This window comes from Mustela nigripes, chromosome 11 (genome assembly GCF_022355385.1).
Source record: "Mustela nigripes isolate SB6536 chromosome 11, MUSNIG.SB6536, whole genome shotgun sequence".
Classification (NCBI taxonomy): Eukaryota; Metazoa; Chordata; class Mammalia; order Carnivora; family Mustelidae; genus Mustela; species Mustela nigripes.
The window spans coordinates 3,892,236-3,901,737 of record NC_081567.1 but is presented as its reverse complement, the minus strand read 5'-3'; the positions used below and the strand labels follow the sequence as shown (position 1 = coordinate 3,901,737).

At 53.4% G+C, this 9,502-nt stretch overlaps 1 long non-coding RNA gene across 3 annotated transcripts in view; it reads right to left on the bottom strand.

Annotated features, from left to right (window-relative positions):
• Positions 1–7,173: 7,173 nt before the first annotated feature.
• LOC132027141 (uncharacterized) overlaps positions 7,174–9,502 on the bottom strand; it is a 12,094-nt gene continuing 9,765 nt past the window's right edge. For all 3 annotated transcript variants that reach the window (XR_009407059.1, XR_009407060.1, XR_009407061.1), the window contains 2 exons: positions 7,828–8,072; positions 7,174–7,431 (listed from right to left, as the gene is read on the bottom strand). This is a non-coding gene — a long non-coding RNA (uncharacterized LOC132027141). The remainder of the gene's footprint in view (positions 7,432–7,827; positions 8,073–9,502) is intronic.

Here is a 9,502-nt window from a genome sequence, read left to right as displayed (position 1 = left end):
TCTGCCTGCTTCTCTGCCTGCTTGTGATCTCTGTCAAATAAATAAATTAAAAACAAACAAACAAACAAAAAACCACAGAAGGTAAAATTCATAAGATTACAAAGGAAATCAGTTACATTAAAGTTGTCAACAGGGCGCCTGGGTGGCTGCCTTCGGCTAGGGTCATGATCTCAGGGTCCTGGGATCGAGTCCCGCATCGGGCTCTCTGCTCAGCAGGGAGCCTGCTTCCTCCTCTCCTCTCTCTGCCTGCCTCTCTGCCTACTTGTGATCTCTCTCTGTCAAATAAATAAATAAATAAATCTTTAAAAAAATAAATAAATAAAGTTGTCAACATATTGTTTAAATGTGATATGCTAATATGTGTGCTTCTTAATGCTACACTAAAAAACAATATCTCATGGTGGATTCAAGAACTACCATGACTTGAGTCTAAATGATAATCTGAAATTTCCCCAGGAAGAGTAACATGGGCTAAAGCCATCAGTGACACTGTTGGTGACCAAGACCTGCGCCCTGGGTGGGTTTGTTGCTCACTTACATAAAGGAGGGAAATGCTAACCTCAGTTAGTAACCATCAGCACGTGATTATTTCCCACCCAGGTTCACAGACTCCAGACTCCCCAATTCCAGCAGCTCTTTGCAGAGGACTATCTTTGCACATCAAATAAATACTGGGGCTTCTGGCTGGTTGTGTTGTTAGAGCACGTGACTCTTCATCTCAGGGTCCTGAGTTCAATCACTAGGTTGGGCAGGGAGCCTACTTAAAAAGAGAAAGAGAGAGAGAGAGAAACACTTTCCCAACCCCTCTAGCACATCTTCCCTGAATTCTCTTGGCCAAGTTGCGAAACCGTGCCCCTCTCTGAAACCAACCCCCAAAGAATGACCTTGTGATCCAGCAATTCCTCCCTGGGTCTATACCCAGTGAATTGAAAGCGGGGACTCTGTATTTGTGGGGCCATATTCACAGCCACGTGACTCCCACTGGCCAAAAGGTGGGAGCAACCCAAGGGTCTGTCGATGGATGATGGACAAACAGAATGTGGTCCATCCATAAATGGAATATTACTCACCCGTCAAAAAGAAAAGCACACACCGCGGACGAGCCCCAAGGATGCGGTGCGAAGTAGCCTAGACAATAAAGGATTAAAGGAAATACGAATTTGAATGGAATAGGAATGAGGTCTCTGGAGGAGTCTCGTTCACAGGGACAGGAGCTGAATGGCGGCCGCACCTGACTTCGTGACTTACCGCGCCACCCAGTAAACGAGACAGCGCCCTTCTGGGAGGAGACAGAAACACACACCACTGGAGTGAAAAAGGGAGCCCAAAGACACAGAGGTCAGTGCACAGACAGCCTCCAAGTGGAATCCTGTTTTGTAAAAAGGAGGCAATGCTGCCGACCCCACAGGGTGGTGGGGGAGTGTTCTGGAAAAAGGGTTACATCGTCTGGAGTCAGCAGAGGAGTAGGAGTTGAGGGGCCAGCTTAGGTTAGATCTGGGGTGCAGAGGAAGGGAGACAGAATTGCAGAGGCCGGACCTGCAGGCCTGTGCTCACGGGGTTTATCCTGAGAGCGCTGGGGAGCCATGGGGGCGCTGAGCGGGAGTGTGCGCTGCCCCCCGTTGTCACCTGTAGGAAGATGGTGAGGAGAAGCCAGCCTGGGGCAGAGGCTGGGGAAAGAAATGCAGCCCGCAGGAGGGGACTCTCCACACCTGGGGTAGAGGCCCCAATTCTGAGGGCCTCAAGGGCCAGCCAAGCAAACCCCAGAGGATGTGCCCAGAAAGCAGTTTCTGTTTTGGGGACAGAAGTGACACCGTGAGCAGGGCTGGCAGTGGGGAGTGAGAGCAGGGCCACATAGGCGCCCGGGGACCTCAAGCCTCCTCGGGTCATGACTAGTGGTAATATTGCACAGCTTCCCTCCTCCAGAATGAGCCTCCGAAACAGAGCGGGACCCCTCTGTCCCTTCCTCTCTCGCTGTCCCGGGCTTCCCACACCCCAGGTGGGAAGATGGAGGTCGAAAGAGCCAGCAGAGTCCCCTTCCCTCCCCTTAGCTCCCCCAGTCTGGCGGGGCTCATGGGGGGCAGAGCAGCATCCCCAAGAACTAGCCTCTGTTCTAGTCTTGGGGTTATTGGTAAAACCAACATAAAATCCCAATAAAGGAGTGTCTCCGAGGCCACTGTTCCAGGACGCTGCAGGCTCTGACCACACAGTAGTTTTAGGAGATTCTCAGGACGTCTACACCACTCTGGGAGCCACTTGAGGGCACCTGTGGGGTTCTGAGGGACAATGCCTCCTCCCCACCATCCACTGTGCTATCAGCCCTGCTTGGTGGGTCCCTGTCCAGCCCCAGCAGCGCCACTTCGGGGACAGTGCTACTCAGAGAGGTGCACTGACTTGCCTGGGGAGGTCCAGAGAGTCAGGACCGGGCCCCAAACCCGGGTTCCGCAAGCAGCTCTCACTCTTGCTCCCAGGGCCTCAGTTTCCCCTCTGTGGCTGGGTGGGTGAGGCTGCCCAAGCTCCCTCCCCTCCTGCTCCACAAATGAGTTTCCTGGCGCCGCCAAAACAAAGTACCTCAAGCTGCACAGCTCAAAACAACAGGACCTCCCTTAGGGTTCTGGAGGCCAGTAGCCAGAAATCGGGCTTGCTTGGGAGGTCCTGGGAGAGGATCCTCCCCACTTAGGCACCCTCTGGTGGCCCCCGGCAACCCTAGGCTTGTGGCCGCGTGGCTCCATCTCTTCCCTGCCTTCCCATGGTCTCCATCCTCACATCCTGCTCTACACGAATCCCCTTCTCCTTTCCCCTACAAAGACACCGCGTCCATGGGACAATCCAGCACCTCATGCGAGAGCCCTAGCTGGTGACATCTGCAAAGACTTTACTTCCAAATGCAGAACCTCATGTTCTGAGGTTCCAGGTGGTTACAAATTTGGGGCGGGGGGGCAGCCATAGTTCAACCCCATATAGTCCGGATGGGACCCTTGCCTGGCTCAGGCCCTCCTTCCCCTCTGCAACCCCTAGGACCCTGGGCATCATTTCTGTCAATTATGGGCTCTCCAGGGCAAGGACCCTGCTGTGGTCCCCTTGTCCCATCCAGGGTCTGAATTGGTAAATTCCCCGTGAGTACGCCATCACACAGATGCCTCTTGCTGTGCGACACCATTTACCTAAGTTCAAAAACAATCCAAGTGGGGCGCCTGGGTGGCTCAGTGGGTTGAAGCCTCTGCCTTCGGCTCAGGTCTGATCCCAGGGTCCTGGGATCGAGCCCCACATCAGGCTCTCTGCTCAGCAGGAAGCCTGTTTCTCACTCTCTCTTTCTCTCTCTGCCTGCCTCTATGCCTACCTGTGATCTCTGTCTGTCAAATAAATAAATAAAATCTTTAAAAAAAAAAAAAATCCAAGCTAGTCTGGGATGACTGCAGCAAGTGACCTCTGGGGAGGTGCTGATGGGGCAGGGGCTCCAGGGGGCCTGGGGGACTCGAAATTTTCCATACCAGCCACTGGTGTAACTTGAAGTGTTCTAGCTGCCACATTAAAAAAGAAAAATCAGTGAAATCAATGTTTAGTGGTATACTTTATTTAACCCATTAATGTGCATCAAATATGATCATTTCAACATATAACGCATATACAAATTGTTGAGAAATTTTAGGTTCCTTCCACCCCTGAACAAAGCCATCCAGCTCACCTTCCGCTCGGCCCAAGTGCTCCCCACCACAGGGGCCATCCTGGGCCTCACTGGCCGAAGTCCTGGTCCACACCCTCGTATCAACAACGCACACGGAGTCTTGAGCGGTAAAGGTCTGTGTACTTCAGGTACTGGAAGCCTCAATTACAAAAAAAAAAAAAAAGAAAGAAAAAAAATTCCTAACTAAAACTAAAATAAAACATTATCCTTGAGTGATTGGGTCCTGGAGCCAAGGCAGGCCTCAGCACCTCCCTTTCTCAAAGGCTCAGGGTGATGGGGACCAGAAACCCACAGGCTGGCGGGGGAAGTGGGGGCAGCCCCAGGGAAGCAGCCTGCTCCCGACTGGCCGCAAACAGGAGGCCGGGATTCCATCCGTCCCTTATCTCCCGCCGCAGAAGGCAGCCTATTGTCTGGGGAGGAAGCTAGGAGGGGCGGAGGCCGCCTGCCCAGTCTGCGTCTCCCCCAGGGTGCCCCCTTCCCCTTCCCCACCCTGCCCTTTCCAGCCCTCCCCAGCAGCCTAGCCCCCCCCCAAGCATTCTGCTCCCCCCCCCATCAACTCTCCCAGCAGGTGTGCTGGGGGAGGGGCGTGGGTTTGGGTATCTTGTTAAATCGAAAGGAAGTGCGTTGGTATAAATGCATACTTGGCACAAGTTCTCAAGATAAAGCAGGAAACAGAGAAGACCCCTTCCTTTTTTCTTTGTCCCCTTCTCTTTTCCTTTCCCTTCTGGAACAACTGAGTCGTAAAGTCATTCGCTGGGGCCGGCAGCTGGGGCAGAGCAAAGTGGACACCCACACCGTGGCTCTGAGCAGGGGTGGAGGTCCAGAGGCTGGTAGGTGGAGAGGGCTTCCCCGGGGGATGCGCAGGAGTTGGGGCTCAGTGGAGGGGGGGAGCGTCTCCAGGCAGGGGAGGTGAAGGGCATCCAAGCCCATGTGGGGTGAGATCCAGTGGAGGCCGGGTGGCTGAGCCGGGGAGAAAAACCTCTGCAGGGTGGTGGTGGCCATGGGAGACAGGGGTGCATCAGGGGACGGAGAAAATAAACAGAAACATTAGGATAATGGCAGCCAGGTTCTCACTGGCAGAGAAGGTGAGCTATAAATACAGGAGACCAGGGCTACTTGTCCCCCAGGTGTGGGGGACAAGTAAAGGGAAGCCCTGGCCACTGAGGACACAGGTGAAACACACCTGGAGATATGCCACACGCATCAAGCTTGACCCCAGGAGTCCTGGCCAGTGTCCCCCGCACCTGCCCACCCTCTCCCAGAGCTTCAGAAGGGCCATCCGCAGGCATGTGGGTGGCTCAGTCCATTGAGCTGGTGACTCTTGGTTTGGCCTAGGTCATGATCTCGGGTCGAGCCCTGCCTCCAACTCTGCTCAGCAGGGAGTCTGCTTGTGGATTTTCTCTCTCTCTGCCTCCACTGAACAGGTCCACCCTACTCTAAGGATGCTCTGTGGACTTTGGACCCTTCACAGGGTCTTCATGGTACCCAAAGATGCTCCATGTCTAGCCTCTATTGTGTGCCGGGCGCCAGGCAGGTCTGATCTAATCCTCACAGCTGTTATTATCCCATTTCAGAGGTGAGTTCAGAGGTGAGTAAAGTTCAAGGAGGCCAAACTTGCCTGGGAGGGCGAGGTGGGAACAAAGTCTGTCCAGGCTCTCTAAATACCACTGCCAAGTTTTCTTATTGAAATGCCCTCCTCCAACCCCCAGACAACTTGCCCGGGGACACCTTTCTCTCATCCTGACCACCCCTCCCTGGTTTAGCTTATGGTCTCTGGTGTATTTGGGGAGAAACTGGAGGAGGGTGAGGCACGGATGATTACATTACCCACATCTCCTCCTTTTCCCACTCCTCATTATTAGTAATGGGCTACCTTTGAGGGCTGTGTGACTTAGGGCAGATTACCTACCCTCTCTGAGTCTCAGCTTGCTGATCCGTACGAGCTTCATAATCAAGTAACTAATAATGAAATGAGTCCACCCATCACCCACCGCCAGCACTACGGGCAGGAAGGGGAAGTGGATGGAGGAGTTTGGGGGTGGAGGGGACTTGTGAGTCAGTTCCACCGAGGTAATAGAGCCCCAGGGGCGGGGTCTAGGTAGGAAGACACGGACGGAGACCCCAAGGCCCAAGTGCATGCATTTGGAGCTCATAACAACCACGATCGCAGCTCCTATTACAACCCCCACGTCGGAGTCCGTGACACAGCTGCGCCTCTGGGTCGGCGGAGCTCGCAGCCAGGGAGCTGGTCCCCAGCTTCCGCGGAGTCTCAGCGCACCGAGGCGGGGTGGGCCTCCGCTTTGTGCAGCTGACGGGGCGTGGCCTCCCGGAGATGGACCAATCCGAGGAGAGCGCAGCTCTGGAACGCCAATAGCGTGCTTGTAGGCGGGGACAGGGTGTGGGCGCCGCGCAGAGGGGGACCCGGGGCCTGGGACCGTGGAATCAAGGAGCCGGGATGGGGTGGGATCCGAGTGAGCAGGGTTCCCGACCTCCCAACTGTAGACTCGGCTGGGAAGGGGGCGACCCCTGCTCCGCGGTACTTCCCTCAGTCCCCCACCGCGTCCCGGGCCGGGCGGGCTCCCCGACCCCCCCAAACCCCCTTCCTGCCTGCTGAGATCGCCGAGAGCGCCCCAGGAGGCTAGGGGGACTTGGAGGCTCCTGGCGGGAGGCCGGAGTCGCTTCCTGCAGGGCGTGGTTTCTGAGATCTCCAACCCGAGGCACCTTCCCCAAAGTCGCCCCTTCCAGCCTGCATCCCTTTGCTGCTGCGCTCCTTCCCGCCTCCCCGGCCGGCCGGCCCTATTGCAGTCCTCAGACAGCCTGGAGGGGTTTCTTAACAGGCAGTCCTCTTCCCAGCCACGGGCTCTCCGGGCGCCCCTGCCCAGCATCCATCCTTTCCCTCCTTTGGACTGGTTTTCTTCCACGGTTCACTCTTTCCCTCAACTGTGAGCCTGGGGGACAACCCTGTTCCTCCTCCCTGCTCCCCCTCTACCCCACTCCTCCCCACCCCACCCCTCCACCCAGACAACGATCTGTGCTCCAGGGATGGGCATGTGACCGAAATTGTCCAATGAGGAGCAACCTCGGGGCTGTTGCTTAGCCTGCTGGCTCAGAGCAGTGCTGTCGACCCCCCAGGTCAGTGTAACCTGTGGGTGTGCCACCTGGACTTGTAGCAGGCATTTGGTCGCCTTGTAGACAGAGCTGGCCTGTGGAAAAGAGCTGGCCTGTGGCTAAGAGAGTCTCAGAGAAATTGAGCCAGAACTCTGATCATACCGTACCTGAAGTCTCATTATCCCTAGACAGTTACAGAAGCCAAAATTCATTGTTTTAGGCAAGATTCAGTGATGGTGTCCATTTCTTGCAACGTGAAGATATTCATTGACAATGGTGATTCCACCCTCACATCAATCCTAGGAAAAAGGGCGGGTAAATACAGAATTTACGACCTATTTTCACTTTTTTTTTTTTTAAGATTTTATTTATTTATCGGGTTGGGGGGGGGGAGCGAGCACAGGCAGACAGAATGGCAGGCAGAGGCAGAGGGAGAAGCAGGCTCCCTGGCGAGCGGAGAGCCCGATGTGGGACTCCATCCCAGGACAGTGGGGTCATGACCCAAGCCAAAGGCAGCTGCCCAACCAACTGAGCCACCCAGGCGTCCGCCTATTTTCACTTTTGCACTCATGGCAGACATTACCAGTCAACTGCCAAACACTTTCCAGCTGAATCCACAAAGTGTCAGACTCTCCCATTAGCTTAAAAAAAAAAAAGAAAGAAAAGAAAATTGATTTATTTGACAGTGAGAGAGAAACACAGCGGGGGAGGGGGGAGTCATGGGGGAGAGTGTGGCAGAAGCAGCAGGGAGAAGCAATCTCCTGATGCAGGGCTCCATCCCAGAACCCCGAGCAGAAGGCAGAGACTCTCAACCAACTAAGCCACCCAGGCGCCAGACTCTCCTATTATCTTAAGAGACCAGACCTTGTTTCCCAGCTCCTGAGCACCAGGAGCATATCAGGTCTCCCCCCAATGGCTCAGTCCTTTTGAACTGAACGGCATTCGGTGGAATCAGGGGCAAAGAGGATCCCCAGATTCTCAAATTTGGGGTCCTCTGCAGAACAACAGGCAGAGGTAGCCACAGTCATCCCCCGTACCTTGCCCTTTGGCCAATTGGAAACACAGATGTCCCAAGAGGGGTAGAAATAAAATGAAGTGGGGATCCTGGGTCCATCTGGGAGGTAATATTGGTCTTGGAAGGTGGAGACTGTCGGAGGAGCCAGAAGATGTGGTCCGAGCCCCTTGGCTAAGGAGGCTGAGGCCAGAACGGGTCAGAAGAATTCCCACCATGGGTCACCGCCGAGCATCCACGTCTCCTGTGTCAGGAAGAGTCATCCAAAACCTAGAAATAGGGCCCAGAGCAGGACTGCCTTGTATAACAAGTGCATCTACAGGTGATTTAACTCTCTAGGAAACTTCTTCTTCCTTTTTTTTTTTTAAGATTTTATTTATTGGGGCGCCTGGGTGGCTCAGTGGATTAAGCCGCTGCCTTCAGCTCAGGTCATGGTCTTGGGGTCATGGGATCGAGCCATGCATTGGGCTCTCTGCTTAGCAGGGAACCTGCTTCCCTTCCTCTCTCTCTGCCTGCCTCTCTGCCTACTTGTGATCTCTGTCTGTCAAATAAATAAATAAAGGCTTGTGATCTCTCTCTGTGTCAAATAAATAAATAAAATACTTAAAAAGAAAAGATTTTGGGGCGCCTGGGTGGCTCAGTGGGTTAAGCCACTGCCTTCGTCTCAGGTCATGATCTCAGGGTCCTGGGATCGAGTCCCGCGTCGGGCTCTCTGCTCCCCAGGGAGCCTGTTTCCTCCTCTCTCTCTCTCTGCCTGCCTCTCTGCCTACTTGTGATCTCTCTCTGTCAAATAAATAAATAAATAAATAACATCTTAAAAAAAAAAGATTTTATTTATTTTATTTAAAGATTTATTTAAAGATTTTATTTGTTATTTGACAGAGACACAGCGAGAGAGGGAACACAATCAGAGGAGTGGGAGAGGGAGGGAGAAGCAGGCCTCTAGCCATCAGGGAGCCCGATGCGGAGCTCGATCCCAGGACCCCCCAGGACCCCGGGATCATGACTTGAGACAAAGGCAAAAGCCCAGCGACTGAGCCACCCAGGCGCTTCTCTAGGAAACTTCTGTTTGCCTTGCTATTTGCTTTCTTTTAAGGGCTCAGTTATAGGTTAACCTGTGGACTTGTGTCTGATAGAAAAGATAGCAACAGAAGTTGCTGGGTTGTTGTTATTTTTAAATTTTTATTTATTTGAGGGCGCCTGGGTGGCTCAGTAGGTTAAGCCGCTGCCTTCGGCTCAGGTCATGATCTCAGGGTGCTGGGATCGAGTCCTGCATTGGGGGGTCTCTGCTCAGCAGGGAGCCTGCTTCCTCCTCTCTCTGCCTCTCTGCCTACTTGTGATCTCTCTCTGTCAAATAAATAAAATCTTTAAAAATTTTTTTTTATTTATTTGAAAGAGAAAGTACAAGTCGGGAGAGAGCAAGAGGGAGAAGCAGCCTGTCAGCTGAACAGGGATCCCAAAGCGGGACTCGATCCCAGGACATGACCTGAGCTGAAGGCAGATGGGTGGCCCCCTTCTATGCTGTACTTTTCATCTCTGGGATTTACTTATTTTATGACTCTAAGTTTGTTATCTCTTTTTTTTTTTTTTTTTTTAAAAGATTTATTTATTTATTTGACAGAGAGAAATCACAAGTAGGCAGAGAGGCAGGCAGAGAGAGAGAGAGGAGGAAGCAGGCTCCCTGCTGAGCAGAGAGCCCT